This window comes from Schistocerca nitens, chromosome 7 (genome assembly GCF_023898315.1).
Source record: "Schistocerca nitens isolate TAMUIC-IGC-003100 chromosome 7, iqSchNite1.1, whole genome shotgun sequence".
In the NCBI taxonomy this organism is placed as follows: domain Eukaryota; kingdom Metazoa; phylum Arthropoda; class Insecta; order Orthoptera; family Acrididae; genus Schistocerca; species Schistocerca nitens.
This window is the reverse complement of record NC_064620.1, coordinates 504,513,440-504,532,285: the sequence shown is the minus strand read 5'-3', so window position 1 is coordinate 504,532,285 and position 18,846 is coordinate 504,513,440.

The window sequence follows — 18,846 nt, the reverse complement described above, 5'->3', positions numbered from 1 at the left end:
ATCTTCTAACACACGTAGTAACTCATGGTCAGTATATTGGTCACTCTTCCTACACTTTTTCGCGTTCGAAGGCCCCGGTGTCGGTTCAGTCGCCGCCATTGCAAACAATGCACAACACAGACGACAAAAAACGAAAACACACAACTGCAGACAGGAACACGTTACGTGATATGTCGTTGGTTACTTGAACTAACACGAGTGCACAGCCGAACAAACTAAACTGAGAACTCTGCTAGTGAACGCGCCGCTTATATGCGTCAGCCGCAGCGAACATGTTGACGGCGTAGCGTAATGGTCACGCGCATTGCTCACGAAACAGTCGACCTGGAATCAATCCCAGGTGCTTCCTAATGTTTTTCAATTGTTTTCATTCTTATTTTCCTTGGTTTCGTCAGATTTTTCAACTATTTACCGTAGAATTTAAATACATTCAAGTAGTATATTTATATAACTAGGCGAAAGTTTTAATGAAAATAAAGATTTTAAAGATTCTTGTGATTACGTGCGCTACTTTTTATTCATTACGACAGTAGAAGTTTTGCCATTTTTATGGTGACATATCATAGAAACATGTGAAACATATATGTTTCACTCTAGGCACATTTTATGAAGGCATTGTTTGAGCAGTTACATTTCTCTGCAACATGCTTCATTGGAAAGCACACTTAATTCAAGTTTTAAAACTAAGGTGTTTCCTCTAATAGTTTGGATGCAAACCAAGCGTACTAGATCATAGGGGTGTCCACAAGAGCACTGAATTGATGCAGCACGGTCGAATGTATTTTAATTGCATCTTCTCTTGATGATACCTCTCGCTGTTGTTGGAGTTATTCAGGAGCACTTTGTAATCTTTTAATTAGAATTTTGACTTGACGATAGAAATATACATCTACCGTAAATAACCGAACACTCTGAAGATACGAAGTAAAATAAAAATGAGAAAAAAAAATCAGGAAGGACGTGGGATTGATCCCAAGTCACCTGTTTCGTGAGCAATGCGCTTGACCATTACTCTACGCCAATAACGACGAACAGAGCGCTAAATAGGGTATAGCCTCCTATAGTGCTATCGGAACAACTTTCGAGAGCATGTTCTCCTTTCCTATGGCCAACTCAGGCGAAATATTTCGGGCACGTTATGTGGAGTCCCACCTCTTTCTAGAAACAATTCGGACGAAATCGGCGTGTCCCAGTTGGCGACCTCCCCTAGTGAGAACTCAGCTAGCGAGCGCACCGCTTATAAGTGTTACCCGCACTGGCTTGCTGATCGCGGCAACGCTTATGAGCGTCAGCCGCTCTGGCGTGTTGATCGCGGAAACGCTTATGAGCGTCAGCCGCTCTGGCGTGTTGATCGCGGAAACGCTTATAAGCGTCAGCCGCAGCGAACGTGTTAAAATCCATGGAGAAGAAATAAAAACTTTGAGGTTCGCCGATGACATTGTAATTCTGTCAGAGACAGCAAAGGACTTGGAAGAGCAGTTGAACGGAATGGACAGTGTCTTGAAAGGAGGATATAAGATGAACATCAACAAAAGCAAAACAAAGATAATGGAATGTAGTCGAATTAAATCGGGTGATGCTGTGGGAATTAGATTAGGAAATGAGACGCTTAAAGTAGTAAAGGAGTTTTGCTAATTGGGGAGCAAAATAACTGATGATGGTCAAAGTAAAGAGGATATAAAATGTAGACTGGCAATGGCAAGGAAAGCGTTTCTGAAGAAGAGAAATTTGTTAACATCGAGTATAGATTTGTCAGGAAGTCGTTTTTGGAGGTTTTTCTACGAAGTGTAGCCATGTATGGAAGTGAAACGTGGATGATAAATAGTTTAGACAAGAAGAGAATAGAAGCTTTCGAAATGTGGTGCTACAGAAGAATGCTGAAGATTAGATATGTAGATCACATAACTAATGAGGAGGTATTGAATAGAATTTGGGAGGAGTTTGTGGCACAACTTGACTAGAAGAAGGGGTCGGTTGGCAGGACATGTTCTGAGGCATCAAGGGATAACCAATTTAGTATTGTAGGGCAGCTTGGAGGGTAAAAATCGTAGCGGGAGACCAAGAGATGAATACACTATGCAGACTCAGAAGGATGTACGTCGCAGTAGGTACTGGGAGATGAAGAAGCTTGCACAGGATAGAGTAGCATGGAGAGCTGCATCAAACCAGTCTCAGGACTGAAGACCACGACAATAACATGTTGATAAAACTATACTACAATCTACCCAGCAATGTAGAAAGCCTGATAGATTAAGTAAAACACTTGTGAGTTAAATGTACTCGTGAACGTTTTAACTGTATTACGACTGAAATCTACAGCATAGCGCATCACAATCGTTTTGCTATATTGTGACGGAATGGCGACTTTATTTACAACATATTACAATTAAGCGTCTGTTATCTGAAGCTTGCTTGATGTGGACACCGTTTGGAAACATGTTTCGAAACTGGGAAACATACACTCGTAGTAGTGACCGTGTAGCTCAAATGAAACAGTGTTGCCAGCTACGACATGCCTCCGCTGCCGGGCGCTAGCATATGTTTGTATGTAGCGCTGAGTCATCTGTTGTTTCGAGTAGTACTCTAAACTATCGCTAATCCGACCGTCAGTACTCCGGCCTCTTAGTAATCCGGCCCACATCTAGTCTCTAGTCGTTCAAGCAGAGATGACGCACACAATAACGAATCCTCGCGTGGAGCATTGTAGTTAACTATAATGGCTCAAATGGTTCAAATGGCTCTGAGCACTATGGGACTTAACAGCTATGATCATCAGTCCCCTAGAACTTAGAACTACTTAAACCTAACTAACCTAGGGACATCACACAACACCCAGTCATCACGAGGCAGAGAAAATCCCTGACCCCGCCGGGAATCGAACCCGGGAACACGGGCGCGGGAAGTGAGAACGCTACCGCACGACCACGAGCTGCGGACTAACTATAATGTTAAACACTGCTATACATGTTTGAAATTGTGGGTTTATTTACGGTTCGGTATCATGGCTTCTAAAAGAAAACATCTTATGCTGTACTTCAAGCAGAAAATGGAAATTAAAGATAAGCTGAACTAAGGTTTTTAATATATTTTTTGTATGATATCTAAAATTTAAAAACCTCTCTCACACGGGCCTGATTTAGCTTCACTGATCAGGATAGTAAAAACATGCGTATATTAAGGCTGGCTCTGAGCACTATGGGACTTAACAGCAATGGTCATCAGTCCCCTAGAACATAGAACTACTTAAACCTAACTAACCTAAGGACATCACACAACACCCACGTATATTAAGGGAATTTTCATTGACAAAGCAGGCTTATCACATTCACACAGTTCAATACTGTTCTATCCTGATTAAATTAAGCTTAACTTCAATTCCATAAGGCAGTGAAGAAATTTCGAAGTCTCGGTGCGACGAAAATTGTCAGTCGATCTCCTGGAAACATTTGTAATAATTATTAACTTTCGGTGATCACATGGGGAAGACCGGAGATCTGCTGGTAAGACCGTGTTAGCCTATTTATTTGAAGTAACTGGATATCTTGAGCATACAAAACGGCAGGTTCGTCCAGTGTAAATCAGACGTTCCCCACTGATCCCGTGCAACACAGCGTAGTAAGCAGACACTGTCAATAATAATAATCCGTTAAATAATACGCGAACACACTTACTTTAGTTTAGTTCATGTATTAAATTCCTTCTCATACAGAATCTCATCAAGATGGCGACTAGCTCAACAATACATACATATACATCCTTCTTTTACGACTAATCGGCAAGAAGTCCCCTATTCTTTTTCCTAAGAGAAAACATAGATAGCAGAGAAGCTATTCCATGGAGTAAATGGACGCTCCAAGGAATAATTGGGCTTGAAACTACTTTGCCTTGATAATCGGTAAGATAAGAAGAGATATTTCGAGATATATACTGAGTTATATGATTTATAAAATTTCTGTAAATATCGCGGAGAGACCGCTGCAAGAGACATTACAGGTTCTTCACAGAAAGCCATTGCTGCTGAGTGCAGTGATGGACGAGCATCAGTTTATGACCAAATTTTAACAGACGAAGAGAGGATCAAAAGTATACAGGAAAGTTACGATAAAAAAGTGATAAAGACGAGGGGAGAACATGAAGATATCTCACGTTGCTGGTGTTGAAGTTGCAGGCAATTTCCTGGAGTACGTTATCCAACAATCGTAAGCATGCAGTACCGATAATGCTCGTAAAGATGTTGTGTGATGAAACAAACTGCCGTCGCCTATCATCATTCCGGCAACTAAAAAAGTCTTCCATAGTGAGTGATACTACTGTATATGTACTCACTCAAGGACTAAGTTTGTCATGAAAATGAATGTATCTTCGGATTCAATGAAATATAATCCTTATGTGTTTACACAAAATTTAAGACACTCTTCATAATCCGGCGCTATCGCTAGTCCGGCACTCATATGCACAAGGAATGGACAGATCAGCAAGAGTCTAGTGTATTAGTCGACCACAGCCTGCATCTACATCAACATCTACATCTATACTCAGCAGACCACCGTGAGGTGCACGGCAGATGGAATGTAGCATTGTACCAGTTATTAGGGTTTCTTGCTGTACTGTTCACGTATGATCGTTTGAATGCCTCTGTGTGTGCAGTAATTATTCTAATCTTATCCTCACGATCACCATGTGAGCGATCCGTAGGGGGTTGTAGTAATTCCTAGAACAATCGTTTGGCCGGCCGCAGTGGCCGTGCGGTTAAAGGCGCTGCAGTCTGGAACCGCAAGACCGCTACGGTCGCAGGTTCGAATCCTGCCTCGGGCATGGATGTTTGTGATGTCCTTAGGTTAGTTAGGTTTAACTAGTTCTAAGTTCTAGGGGACTAATGACCTCAGCAGTTGAGTCCCATAGTGCTCAGAGCCATTTGAACCATTTTGAACAATCGTTTAAAGCCGGTTCTTGAAATTTTGTTAATACACTACTGGCCATTAAAATTGCCACATAAAGAAGAAATGCAGATGATAAACGGGTATTCATTGGACAAATATGTTATACTAGAACTGACATGTGGTTACATTTTCACGCAATTTGGGTACATAGATCCTGAGAAATCGGTACCCAGAACAACCACCTCTAGCCGTAATAACGGCCTTGATACGCCTGGGCATTGAGTGAAACAGAGCTTGGATGGCGTGTACAGGTACAGCTGCCCATGCAGCCTCAACACGATACCACAGCTCATCAAGAGTAGTTACTGGCGTATTGTGAGGAACCAGTTGCTCGGTCACCATTGATCAGACGTTTTCAATTGGTGAGAGATCTGGAGAATGTGCTGGTCAGGGCAGCAGTGCATTATCCTGCTGAAATGTAGGGTTTCGCAGGGATCGAATGGAGGGTAGAGCCACGGGTCGTAACACATCTGAAATGTAACGTCCACTGTTCAAAGTGCCGTCAATGCGAACAAGAGGTGACCGAGACGTGTAACCAATGGCACCCCATACCACCACGCCGGGTGATACGCCAGTAAGGTGATGACGAATACACGATTCCAATGTGCGTTCACCGCGATGTCGCCAAACACGGATGCGACCATCATGATGCTGTAAACAGATCCTGGATTCATCCGAAAAAATTACGTTTTGCCATTCGTGCACCCAAGTTCGTCGTTGAGTACACCATCGCAGGCGCTCCTGTCTGTGATGCAGCCATGGTCTCCGAGCTGATAGTCCATGCTGCTGCAAACGTCGTCGAACTGTTCGTGCAGATGGTTGTTGTCTTGCTAACGTCCCCATCTGTTGACTCAGCGATCGAGACGTGGCTGCACGATCCGTTACAGCCATGCGAATAAGATGCCTGTCATCTCGACTGCTAGTGATACGAGGCCGTTGGTATCCAGCACGGCGTTCCGTATTACCCTCCTGAACCCACCGATTCCATATTCTGCTAACAGTCATTGGATCTCGACCAACGCGAGCAGCAATGTCGCGATACGATAAACCGCAATCGCGATAGTCTACAATCCGACCTTTATCAAAGTCGGAAACGTGATGGTACGCATTTCTCCTCCTTACACGAGGCATCACAACAACGTTTCACCAGGCAACGCCGGTCAACTGCTGTTTGTGTATGAGAAATCGATTGGAAACTTTCCTCATGACAGCACGTTGTAGGTGTCGCCACCGGCTCCAACCTTGTGTGAATGCTCTGAAAAGCTAATCATTTGAATATCACAGCATCTTCTTCCTGTCGGTTAAATTTCGCGTCTGTAGCACGTCATCTTCGTGGTGTAGCAATTTTAATGGCCAGTAGTGTAGTTTACATCTATCTCCAAGAGTCTTCCAGTTCAGTTCCTTCACAATCTCTGTGGCGCATTAAAAAAACCTGTGACTATCTGTGCTGCTCTTCTCTGCATACGTTCAACAGCCCCTGTTAGGTCTGTCTGGTATAGGACTCACACACTTGAGCAATGCTGTAGAACGGGCCGCACGAGTGATTTGTAAGCAATCTCCTTTGTAGACTGATTGCTCTTCTGCAATGAATTGGAGTCTACCACCTGCTTTACTCACGACTGAACTTACAAGATCATTCCATTTCATAGCCCTACAAACTGTTACACCCAGGTATTTGTATGAGTTGGCCGATCCCAACAGTAACTTAAAATATTATAGTCATAGGACACTACGTTTTTTCGTTTCGGAAGTGCAAAATTTTACATTTATGAACGTTTAATGTTATTTGCCAGTCTCTGCACCAGACAGAAATATTATCAAGATCTGACTGAATATTTACGCAGCTTCTTTCAGATAGGACTTCATTACAGATAACTGCAACATCTGCGAAAAGCCTGATTTTACTATTAATATTATCTACAAGTTGATTATACAGGGTTATTACAAATGATTGAAGCGATTTCACAGCTCTACAATAACTTTATTATTTGAGATATTTTCACAATGTTTTGCACACACATACAAAAACTCAAAAAGTTTTTTTAGGCATTCACAAATTTTCGATATGTGCCCCGTTAGTGATTCGGCAGACATCAAGCCGATAATCAAGTTCCTCCCACACTCGGCGCAGCATGTCCCCATCAATGAGTTCGAAAGCATCGTTGATGCGAGCTCGCAGTTCTGGCACGTTTCTTGGTAGAGGAGGTTTAAACACTGAATCTTTCACATAACCCCACAGAAAGAAATCGCATGGGGTTAAGTCGGGAGAGCGTGGAGGCCATGACATGAATTGCTGATCATGATCTCCACCACGACCGATCCATCGGTTTTCCAATCTCCTGTTTAAGAAATGCTGGACATCATGATGGAAGTGCGGTGGAGCACCATCCTGTTGAAAGATGAAGTCGGCGCTGTCGGTCTCCAGTTGTGGCATCAGCCAATTTTCCAGCATGTCCAGATACACGTGTCCTGTAACGTTTTTTTTCACAGAAGAAAAAGGGGCCGTAAACTTTAAACCGTGAGATTGCACAAAACACGTTAACTTTTGGTGAATTGCGAATTTTCTGCACGAATGCGTGAGGATTCTCTACCGCCCAGATTCGTACATTGTGTCTGTTCACTTCACCATTAAGAAAAAACGTTGCTTCATCACCGAAAACAAGTTTCGCACTGAACGCATCCTCTTCCATGAGCTGTTGCAACCGCGCCGAAAATTCAAAGCGTTTGACTTTGTCATCGGGTGTCAGGGCTTGTAGCAATTGTAAACGGTAAGGCTTCTGCTTTAGCCTTTTCCGTAAGATTTTCCAAACCGTCGGCTGTTGTACGTTTAGCTCCCTGCTTGCTTTATTCGTCGACTTCCGCGGGCTACGCGTGAAACTTGCCCGCACGCGTTCAACCGTTTCTTCGCTCACTGCAGGCCGACCCGTTGATTTCCCCTTACAGAGGCATCCAGAAGCTTTAAACTGCGCATACCATCGCCGAATGGAGTTAGCAGTTGGTGGATCTTTGTTGAACTTCGTCCTGAAGTGTCGTTGCACTGTTATGACTGACTGGTGTGAGTACAGTTCAAGCACGACATACGCTTTCTCGGCTCCTGTTGCCATTTTGTCTCACTGCGCTCTCGAGCACTCTAGCGGCAGAAACCTGAAGTGCGGCTTCAGCCGAACAAAACTTTATGAGCTTTTCTACGTATCTGTAGTGTGTCGTGACCATATGTCAATGAATGGAGCTACAGTGAAATCGCTTCAATCATTTGTAATAGCCCTGTATATAACATGAATAGCATGAGTCCCAACACACTTCTCTACTCGTGTCCGCCCTGATAGCTGAATGGTCAGCGTGACGGACTGCCGTCATAGGTGGCCCGGGTTAGATTCCCGGCTGGGTCGGGGATTTTCTCCACTAAGGGACTGGATGTTGTGTTGTCTTCATCGCTATTTTCATCCCCATCTGGCGCGCAGGTCGCCCAATGTGGCGTCGAATGTAATAAGACCTACACCAAGGCGGCCGGACCTGCCCCGTAAGGGGCATCCCGGCGAATGACGCAAACGCTCATTTCCATTTATTTCTACATGTGACGATGACTTTCCATCTAAGATAACACGCTGTGCTCTCCCTACAAAAAAGTCCTCAATCCAGTCACAGATTTCACTTGATGATCGTACTTTTGACAATAAGCGTAGGTGTGGTACTGAGTGAAATGCTTTTCGAAAATCAAGAAATGCAGCATCTAGCTGATTGCCTTGATCCTTATTGCACCTAGGAATGAGGGCACTATGGTCGGCTTACAGTAGGTTATTGTTGTGATTTTCCACGAGGCCAGCCTGAACCACTTGATAGTAAATGCACAACTTTCTTGAAATCATTTGCAATACGAAGCCACCACTGCACTTGTTTACTGTACTTGTCACTGCGTGTTTCTGATAACGGCAACAGGAGGCCAAGTGCAATAATATCGTGGTCGGGTTGTGTTGTTTTGGGCGAGTCACCAGGCTGTCGAATTGCTAGCACTGTACCAGTCTGAGGACTGGTTGTGGAACATACGAAGCAAGCAGGACAAGGATACTAATGCAACAAAATGATGCTCTTCAGACAACTGCTGCTACACTCAGAACAGACAGCAAAAGCATAGAGAGAGAGAGAGAGAGAGAGAGAGAGAGAGAGAGAAAGAAAAAAAGGTCGCTTGTCGCGTATCTGCGGGAACAGAGTAGGTAGTGTCAAACAAACTATCGGGCAGTGGCGCAGACACTGTATAAACACATACTTGGTTTGGTTACCCACTTTTGGAGTTTCTCGATGACCTTCATGAACCAAAAGGAACTGCAGACACTGTGGAGAAAGAGGTACAAAATCTGTGCTTGATTGTCTTTATGTGTATTTTGTAGTGTACAGCAACATTTACCCACAGTTATTTTGCCACAGTAAACTTCCTTGTGGGTATAAAAAACAATCTGCAAACTAGTTCTTGATTTGTTTGTTTGTTAGAAGCATTCTGTGGCATATTTTTGGGCGCAGTAACAATCCATGCAGTGTCGTTGCATCTCGAAGTGCCTGGGATCATCTCACTTGTCTGTAAATTATACGAATATAAGTTTCCTTGTGCGGTATATTGGTTCCTTGTTTGAGATTTTCTTCTTAAAAAACCGTACAGACACACAGCTGCAATCGTGAATGTTTGCGCCTTCTCTGGTTGCAGCAGCTTATGTTTCCGGATGACATGAAAAGCCGAAGCTCTAATACCGAATTTGTTCTCTGCAAGAATTCTAGCCCGAGACAGTCGGTAATTTAAAATTCTTTTTTTGAATCTTGAATATACCTTCCTGGGTATTGCTTCATTATGTTTTCCTGTGTTGGAAAAGCGACATCTGCCACGAAAACATATGGTAGGTCCTTTGCCCTTCCAGTTGAGCATTCAGCTTGTGGCAAGATCCGTTTACTTTTGGAATTAGTTCACTTGCTACCGCATTCTTGAAGACACAGTCTTCCTTGGCAGCCAATATCTGCGTGCAAAACGCTTTAGCTGGCGTCAACAACAGCGAGCATCGCGGTGCTAAGTGGCCACTGGTAATTGTAAAATTCGCTGCCACTAGCAACAGGGCGCTGTTGTACTATATGCTTCCCATCAGTTACTCCCACACATTGACAGAAGTCAAGTATTTGTGAGAGCACACCTGTTGTTTCAAGCCAGCCTTTCCAGTCGCTGGTAGCTGAAAGGAAGAAATTTGATTTCAGGTCTTGACAGATTTGCCTCAAGGTAAAAAAGAAGACGAAGATGACGTTGTCGGCTCATCTACTTTGTCAACTCCAATGATAAAAATAAGGCTAGTGGTTGGGAAACAAGATAGATCCTATTATATTGCTTTCAAATTACTATCAACAGTTTGTAAAGACAAGATCGGGCATATACTGATGGATAAGGCAACTACGGTCAGTATGTGGCAAGTATGCTGACAAAACTACTTCAAGTGCGGAAGACTAAAGTTAAATGACGTTTTAATTCGAGAACAGTTAGACTATTTCGAGAGTGTTCAATCGGTAGTGGGTGTGGACGTGTCAGGGGCATCAACAAGTAGTGTTGGTTCAAATGGCTCTGAGCACTATGGGGCTTAACTTCTGAGGTCATTAGTCCCCTAGAACTTAGAACTACTTAAACCTAACCAACCTAAGGACAGCACACACATCCATGCCCGAGGCAGGATTCGAACCTGCGACCGTAACGGTCGCGCGGTTCCAGACTGAAGCGCCTAGAACCGCACGGCCACCCAGGCTGGCCTCAAGTAGTGTTGATTCTCTGTCACATGCTTAAACAATCCCGACACTGACCACACTATTGAAGGAGAAGTAGTTTTCGACGAATTATGTGAAGTAATAGCACATGAATAAAAATTCCATGCTATGCATATTTAACGAGGTTTTTCATTTACTTACCTTTAAATAATCTTTCAGAACTTCGACTAGAGCTCCACAAACTTTGAGGTAAAGCTTGCTGCGAAATGTGAAATAAGTATGCAACGATCTGAGATGAATCTCCCGTTGCCAAAACGACAACGAGTGAGAGCAAGTCTCTGGCTGACTGTAATTGCTTCCCTGAAATTTGTGTCTTTTTCTTTGAAACAAACAGTGCTGTCATATCTTCCAGAAATTCCAAATCGGTGTATGACTACCGAGTGATGTTACAGAAACCAGAGTCGTCTTCCTTATTCAGCTCCCGTGGCAAGTTATTCCCTCCAGTTCTCCTATGTTTTCACCCACGTACGACGACGACGCCTTTCAGTTTGTACGCGTGAGCCTTCCAGTATTAATAGTGCAGCACCACATATTATAATTCCCTGGTTGCCCGATACGACAACAAGACGACAAACAGCGTTGCAAACGATGCGAATACTACTCAACCAAGATAAGCCGACGGAAGCGTACTCACTCCCCGGAGCGGTAATAGAGTGGTCGACTGATACACTACAAGAACTGTTTGCTGCCAGTGTTGACAGAAACTAGGACAAGAAACATATTCGGAAACAGTTGCGAAACACTCATATCATCTGTCTCTCTTTTTTAATTTTTGTCAAAAAGGTAGCGGTTTGTTACGTTTCGAATGGTGGATGAGAATATTTATAAGTCGTGACGTCGTGTGTATTTCGCACACTCGTAGTAGCGGCCCAAATATACGCTACCAGTCATCAATGTTGCTACATGGGTAGCCGCGCGGGATTAGCCGAGCGGTCTATGGGGCTGCAGTCGCAGACTGCGCCTGGTCCCGGCGGAGGTTCGAATCCTCCCTCGGGCATGGGTGTGTGTGTTTGTCCTTAGGATGATTTAGGTTAAGAAGTGTGTAAGCTTAGGGATTGATGACCTTAGCAGTTAAGTCCCATAAGATTTCGCACACTTTTTTTTTTTTGCTACATAGGTAAACAATTCTGAGTAAAGATACTAGGTCGGATTGCAACTATTTAGTTATGTTGTCATACACACCGCTAGCTCAAAAACACGGGTGGTGTGTTTAAAACTGTAGTAGTTAATGTCAGATAAATAAATATTGTTGCAGAGAGAGAGAGACACGATCTAATCACCTACCGAGTTGCACTATTATTCTCAATGTTACATAAATTCTTTGTTAAACACTCACCATTTATACTGTTATTTATGATCTGAATAATATTTAAGGCAGTGAAAACAAGATTTTTACGTCAGTGATTTACTCATAAGCAAGCCTGAACCTCTTATTATTATTTATTATCTTTGCGTTCGTCGTGTATATTTAATGAAAACTTTTCTGCAAAAAAGTTTTCTTTTCCTGATAGCAAAAATATTTAAAATATTTTTCCTGTTATCTCGGGGGCGAATCCCGAAAATCATGTGACTAATTATATTTCACGTAAAGGCTGCCGATGCGCCATTACGACGAAAGAATGGCAAATGGCCAATGATAAAACTTGAATTCGAGCGATAATTAATTATTTCCACTTAATTATTTTCACATGGAGGGAGAGATATGAAATGAGATTACGAGGACATATACTTTTTATACATACTCTGAAAAAAACATGTACAATTAACAAAATCGTTCGTTCAGAAGTATCCTCATACAAAACCGTCTAGTAGGTTCGAGAGCTAACACCAGAATGATTATTTTATTCATCCAAGTCTTTATCACACAATTATAACGGATTATTTTTTCCACCGTGTACAAACCCTAGGGATTGATTGAGGAGAGGATACGGAACAAAAAAGTTCTGATGAACTTATGTCCGGAAATGCATGGTTTCCGTGCTAGAGACCATTTTTTCAATCATACTTCGTACGCGCTGTACCATGCAGCCACACTTACAGTATACAGAGGGTGGTACTGTTCCTCAAACGTCATGACTTAGCGTCCTTTCATGTCGTACTCAGTGGTAATGTTGTGTCCGATTTACTTCACTTGCTGACTCACCTTGTAGTGGATGTGATACCGCGTTATACACAATAGTTCCGTATTCGAATCGAGAGCCTGCTGACATGGTGTTTACTTACGGAAAAGCAATCGTCAACGGGCGGCTGGCAGCAAGGTTGTATCAAGAGACCTATCCCCGCCGACAACAATCACAGCATTCAATGTTTGCAACAGTGTTTCGCCGTTTGTCTGAGACAGGGTCGTTTCAGGAAGCAGGAAATCATGAAGGACGTTCCCGAAATGTTCGGACACCAGACTTGGAGGAAAATGTGATTAACACTGTAGAAGGCGACCGTTGTTTGAGTACCAGGCAGTCGGCCCGCCAATAGAGAGTAAGCCAGACGACCACGGAGAACATTCTCCATGACCTCCACGACAATTGTTACTACCCTTATCTCTTACAGCTTGTGCAGGGCTTATTAGCGACAGACTTTCCAAATCGGGTGCAGTTTTGTCAGTGGTTCCTTCACGATTCCGGAATTTGTGTTATCCATCCTATTCGCAGATGAGGCCACATTTACCCAGTGTTGTACCTGCAACTTCTGTAACAGTCGCCTGTGGGACAGTATGGCATGGTGACAACGAATCATCAGCACCGGTGCAGCCGGACTGTGTGGGCCGAGATAATTGGCGACCGTATTTTGGGACCAGTCTTTCATCCGCGTCGCCTAATAGGCCAGAACTATCGGTGTTTCTTGCGGATGACGTTGCCTCCCCCGCCAGAAGAAGTGCCATTGATGATTCGAAGGGTTATGTGGCTGCTACATGCTGGCCCAGTGGCCGAGCGGTTCTAGGCGCTTCAGTCTGGAACCGCGCGACCGCTATGGTCGCAGGTTCGGATCCTGCCTCGGACATGGATGTGTGTGACGTCCTTAGGTTAGTTAGGTTTAAATAGTTCTAAGTTCTAGGGGACTGACGACCTCAGATATTAAGACCCACAGTGCTCAGAGCTATTTTTTGGCTGCTACATGTTTGCCTTCAAGCCCACTTCGCCGTTAGTGTCTGCACGCATCTCAATCGTGACTTCCCTGGTCGATGGATCGGACGAAGGAGTTCAGGTGCATGGCCTGCTCGTTCACTGGATCTCAACCCGTGCGATTCATGGTTATGGAACCATGCCAAAAGTATCATGTATGCAGAGCTCATTCCAGATGTGGAGACGCTGGAGCAATCTATTATGCTGCCTTTGACACTGTTAGAATGCAGCCTGGCCAATGAGAACGTGTGAGACAGAATATGCTACGGCGCGTACACGCATGCATTGAGGCACATGGACAGCATGTTCAACACATACTGTAACTGTGGTTGCATAATACAGCGTGTATTAGACCGCAGTCTCTGTAACAATGTGTGATTAAATAAATGGTCTCTTGCATAGAAACCATGCATTTCCGGACTTACGTTTATTGAACCTTTCTTGTTCCATATCATTTCATCGTTCAATCTCTGGGGTTTGTACACGGTGGAAAAAATCACCCTCTATAGAAATTCCATGACATGATATACTTATAGTCTTTGTTATCCTTAGTATTTATTACACAGAAATATATTTATTATTAATATTTCTATTAGAATGAAATGAATACCCCTAGCTGCATACAGGCGTTGATATACAACAAAGAGGACAGCTGAAAATGTGTGCCCTGACTGGGACTCAAACCCGGGAGCTCCTGATTACATGACAGACGCTCTATCCATCTGAGCCACCGAGGACACAGAGGATAATGCGACTGCAGGGACTTACCTCTGGCACGCCTCCCTTGAGGCTCAGATGGAGTGAGCGTCTGCCATGTAAGCAGGAGATCCCGGGTTCGTGTCCCGGTCAGGGCACACATTCTCAACTGTACCCCATTGTATATCAACGCCTGTATGCAGCTATTGGTATTCATTTCATCGTAATTTCATTCTAACGAGCTGCGTGGTCACCAGTGGTATCTGTTCTTTCGAATGTGTAAGGAATAACAGATACCATCTTCATATATAATATTTCTTTGTTCATAACACGTAAAGGCGGAGAGTTTTTCTCTTTCAACAAGAATATTCCATCGTTGATAACACTTTTACATACATAAGTACGCATAGTCGTGTTCGTTATTGCCATAGTCCACTTGTTCTTATTGTAACATTTTGCCGGCCGCGGTGGCCGAGCGGTTCTAGGCGCTCCAGTCTGGAGCCGCGCTGCTGCTACGGTCGCAGGTTCGAATCCTGCCTCGGGCATGGGTGTGTGTGATGTCCTTAGGTTAGTTAGCTTTAAGTAGTTCCAAGTTTTAGGGGACTGATGACCACAGCAGTTGAGTCCCATAGTGCTCAGAGCCATTTGAACAATTTGTAACATTTTATTACGGTTTTTTAGAAGGCTTTCCAGGAGACGGTAGCACTGCAGGAAATAATGTTTCCAACGCAAACATGTATGCAGTTGCAGTGTGTGCAATGGCTTGTTTTTGATCAACATATATAACGTTTACATCCAAAGTTGAATAATTACATATCGATTTCATCATGTAATGCACAACGTGGGATAATTCTGAATTGGGCATTTTAGATAACTATTAATATGCAAATTAATTTCTGAACATTTTTATACCGTGTGTTTCCTTTCTTCTTTACAAAACTAACCACTGATAAAATTTTGAATCCCACTATCAGTTTTATTCAGCATTCCTTCATCATTCCAGGTGAGGGACATATCTTCAGTCGCGAAATATATCCTGGAAACATAACAATAATTTTATGTTGAGTTCCGATTTCAGTATTACAGTGCATGTGTAAAAACCGTCTACAAATCACCTCTTGGGTTAAACCAGAGAACTCTTAGGTAATAAATTACCCTGTTATCACAGAATCATTTCTTGTGGTTTTACCTTAATACTTTACGTAAGATCTTGTGAAGTTCCACCTTTAACTGGAAGCTGCTCTCGTAGGAATGACATTAGTCTACTTTATACAATACCTGAACAAAAAAGTGAAGCGCCCAATAGACAAAGTGTGTTTATATTTTGCGGCGTGCAGTTGCAGCCGTAGCGGTTATAAAGCTAAGTACTGACAAAGTTATTTGTGCACTGTTATACAGTTATTAAATTTAATAGTTTTCAGCGGTGTTTCGTGCTATTTGTAGTGAAATAACGATTTAATAAACTTTTGGAAACGTTCGCTCGCCGTGTTTTTTTAGAGTTTTCTGTGCGTTGAAGTCGTTTAGCAAATTTTGTGCTTTAGTTTTCAACTGATGTTTCTTATTCTTTCTAGTGAAATATTTCAGTAAAATTTCATTCAGTGTTTCAACTTCGTTGAGTGTTCCAGTGGTCGCTTGAATTTTTGGTTTTAACTAATAATTTTGTAAAATTTTGTTGGTATTGGTATTAGTTGTGGTGTGCTAGTATCAAAAAATGTTTCAAATGGCTCTAATCACTATCGAATTAAGCATTTGAGGTCATCAGTCCCCTAGACTTAGAACTACTTAAACCTGACTAACCTAAGGACATCACACACATCTATGCCCGAGGCAGGATTCGAACCTGCGACGGTAGCAGTAGCGCGGTTCCGGACTGAAGCGCCTAGAACCGTTCGGCCACAGCAGCCGGCTGTACTAGTATTAATAAAAGTAGTTGCTTTCTTAGTAGACAGAGAATTTCGAGAGCGCTATTGTTAGTTCTATAAATACACTCCTGGAAATTGAAATAAGAACACCGTGAATTCATTGTCCCAGGAAGGGGAAACTTTATTGACACATTCCTGGGGTCAGATACATCACATGATCACACTGACAGAACCACAGGCACATAGACACAGGCAACAGAGCATGCACAATGTCGGCACTAGTACAGTGTATATCCACCTTTCGCAGCAATGCAGGCTGCTATTCTCCCATGGAGACGATCCTAGAGATGCTGGATGTAGTCCTGTGGAACGGCTTGCCATGCCATTTCCACCTGGCGCCTCAGTTGGACCAGCGTTCGTGCTGGACGTGCAGACCGCGTGAGACGACGCTTCATCCAGTCCCAAACATGCTCAATGGGGGACAGATCCGGAGATCTTGCTGGCCAGGGTAGTTGACTTACACCTTCTAGAGCATGTTGGGTGGCACGGGATACATGCGGACGTGCATTGTCCTGTTGGAACAGCAAGTTCCCTTGCCGGGCTAGGAATGGTAGAACGATGGGTTCGATGACGGTTTGGATGTACCGTGCACTATTCAGTGTCCCCTCGACGATCACCAGTGGTGTACGGCCAGTGTAGGAGATCGCTCCCCACACCATGATGCCGGGTGTTGGCCCTGTGTGCCTCGGTCGTATGCAGTCCTGATTGTGGCGCTCACCTGCACGGCGCCAAACACGCATACGACCATCATTGGCACCAAGGCAGAAGCGACTCTCATCGCTGAAGACGACACGTCTCCATTCGTCCCTCCATTCACGCCTGTCGCGACACCACTGGAGGCGGGCTGCACGATGTTGGGGCGTGAGCGGAAGACGGCCTAACGGTTCAAATGGTTCAAATGGCTCTGAGCACTATGGGACTCAACTGCTGAGGCCATTAGTCCCCTAGAACTTAGAACTAGTTAAACCTAACTAACCTAAGGACATCACAAACATCCATGCCCGAGGCAGGATTCGAACCTGCGACCGTAGCGGTCTTGCGGTTCCAGACTGCAGCGCCTTTAACCGCACGGCCACTTCGGCCGGCTCGGCCTAACGGTGTGCGGGACCGTAGCCCAGCTTCATGGAGACGGTTGCGAATGGTCCTCGCCGATACCCCAGGAGCAACAGTGTCCCTAATTTGCTGGGAAGTGGCGGTGCGGTCCCCTACGGCACTGCGTAGGATGCTACGGTCTTGGCGTGCATCCGTGCGTCGCTGCGGTCCGGTCCCAGGTCGACGGGCACGTGCACCTTCCGCCGACCACTGGCGACAACATCGATGTACTGTGGAGACCTCACGCCCCACGTGTTGAGCAATTCGGCGGTACGTCCACCCGGCCTCCCGCATGCCCACTATACGCCCTCGCTCAAAGTCCGTCAACTGCACATACGGTTCACGTCCACGCTGTCGCGGCATGCTACCAGTGTTAAAGACTGCGATGGAGCTCCGTATGCCACGGCAAACTGGCTGACACTGACGGCGGCGGTGCACAAATGCTGCGCAGCTAGCGCCATTCGACGGCCAACACCGCGGTTCCTGGTGTGTCCGCTGTGCCGTGCGTGTGATCATTGCTTGTACAGCCCTCTCGCAGTGTCCGGAGCAAGTATGGTGGGTCTGACACACCGGTGTCAATGTGTTCTTTTTTCCATTTCCAGGAGTGTAGTTCAACTGGTGTAACTGAACTTAGGTAACGTGTATAGTTTTTTTCAGTAACTGTAAAATTTTACCGTGAGTGAGAAGTGTGGGCTCTATCGTAGTTCTTTGAGTAGTGGGTTATGGTGTTGGATTTGTTCAAAGTCTTTTCATTGGGGGAATGCAGTGGGGAAGCCAGTGGGCATTCTAGCGAGATCCTCTCCTGAAATTCAGGAGCTGTAGTTGATAGAGGAGCAGGAGCGTAAGATCTGTGCCCTTCAGGTGCAGTTACTACGCGCGAAGGAGGAACTAGATAGGTTGAGGAGAGTGAAGGGTGGTGGGGAATGGGAACTGGCAGCTGGCAAGAAGGCAGCTAGGAGGAGAAAGTATTCAGACAGTTGTACTTCGCGTATATGCAATATATCTGACCAACTGTCAGAGTTGAGTGGAGAGGAGCCTCTTGCAGCTATAGAGATAGGGAACATGCAGCAGTCCTCAGCAGTTAGGTGGCCCAGGTCAGTTGCAAAGTCTAACAGAAAGAAGAGGGTTCTGCTGCTAGGTAGTTCGCATGGTAGAGGTGGGGGCCAGCAGTTGCAGGAAGTGTTGAGGAGTGAGTACCAGGTCACTATCATTGTGAAGTCTAGTGCAGGGTTGGCTCAGGTGACTGACAGCATAGGGGAGTTATGTAGGAATTTTACGAAGGAGGATCAG